This window comes from Geospiza fortis, unplaced genomic scaffold, assembly GCF_000277835.1.
Source record: "Geospiza fortis unplaced genomic scaffold, GeoFor_1.0 scaffold194, whole genome shotgun sequence".
NCBI classification, from domain to species: domain Eukaryota; kingdom Metazoa; phylum Chordata; class Aves; order Passeriformes; family Thraupidae; genus Geospiza; species Geospiza fortis.
In genome coordinates, this window is record NW_005054322.1 from 1300833 (window position 1) to 1302557 (window position 1725).

A 1725-nucleotide genomic window follows, 5' to 3' on the forward strand; every position below is an offset into this window, starting at 1 on the left:
CGACACCGCTGGGATCGCGGCCCGGCCCGCGGGCCCACGGCAGACGGGAAGTGCAGCGGGCGCGCTCCCCGTCCCAGCATGCCTGCAGGAAAACGCGCTTCCCGTCCCCCCGCCGCCACCGGCACCGCGCCTGAGCCACGCCGGCGGCAAAGGCAGCCCCCGCCTTGCGGATCTGGTTAGTAAAAGATTAATTTCAGAGACATCTGAATAAAATAACATTAAGCGCCACTTGGAGTCAAAGCTCACTATTCAATTCTATTTAAATTGAATTATTACTATTTTACTAAAGGCAAACAAAATATTAATAAAAATTACCATTCTGATTATGACTATGCTAGTTAGCTGCAGCTTCCTCATAAATTATGCTTTAAAACATACTATGTATGTGGACATTTTAAAAGCTATTATTAAACATTATACCACTACCTCCCTAATTAAATTTTTAAAATACTTAAGCAATGGTTTTTTATACCTATAATCACCAAAATACCTTTCTCTCAGCTACTGTCATTATATAAGATTAAAAAAAAAAACAACTTTTGTATTTGGCATCTAAACTATCCCTGGGATTTGGCGTGCTAAATATTCCAAAAGACTGAAAACGGGACCAACCAATGGGTAGGATTTGGATCAAAGCTCAGCGCCTGAATGACAACTAACCACTTGTTTAGGCCTGAGGACAGGTTCTGGCTCTGCTCTACCGTGGGTACAAGAGGCAAGGCAGACAAATGGAAAACTACTTCCAGAGAAGAGGACTCACCCCAGAGTTGGTCCACAGGAAGGGCCACAGGAAACAGCACCCTGAAATCTTCCCCAGGCCTGAGCCCACACTGATGTGCCATTAGAGATGCCATCAGCCAAACACCATTCCTCATGGTACCTCTTCTTCCACTATGACTTCTGGGGTTCAGTGAAATGAAATAATAAAATTGTACTTGCATTGGTACTCTAAATATGCAATTTGATACTTAAAGTATTGGGAAGGTCCTCTCTGGGAAGACAATCAGGAACCTAATAACCTGAACCTGCCAGTAGTCCTCATGCTCCAAAAACTGTCTTTAAAGAAAGAAGGTAGGCCAAGGAAAATCAAATCAATTTCTACTCCAGCCAGTAATGGTTATTGCATTGAATCCTCTGATTAAACATGATCATGTTCAGTTTTTATTATGCCTCGAGGGTGAATGTTGTAACTTAAGTGTGAAAATAGAGACTGTAACAAAGTCCTGCTCCCTCTTTACCAGGCAGCAAAGCACACAGGGGCAACACAGCCAGGACAAGGGCTGGACTCTGTGCAGCCAGCAGGGCTGCCAGGGACCATCCACCACAGGACCTGTCCGTGCATCTCATACTCAAAACATGTAAGATACACTCTTTACCTAAGTTTACCATGTGCTTTTAGACTGCAGTATGGGAACTGAGTATGAAGGATGTGAAATCTGCTTCTACCCCTCTGACAGTTTGTTTCAATGCCTTAAAGCCTGCATGGCTAAAGCAGCAGGTGCTGATGGAGCTGGTGAGGATAAGGGGTTATGGGGCATGGGCTATTGGGGCAGGGTGCCACCACCTTCCTCAGCAGCCCACAGTGACATTGGGTGCAGAAGGGAAGAGTGACAGCAGGAAAACAGCTGGGCTCCGGGGCTTCAGGATAGATATGGTGGTCTTGTACTTTAAAACCTGGCACTATTAACCTGCCAATTTAGAAACTGGAGGCAAAGGGACGGCTCA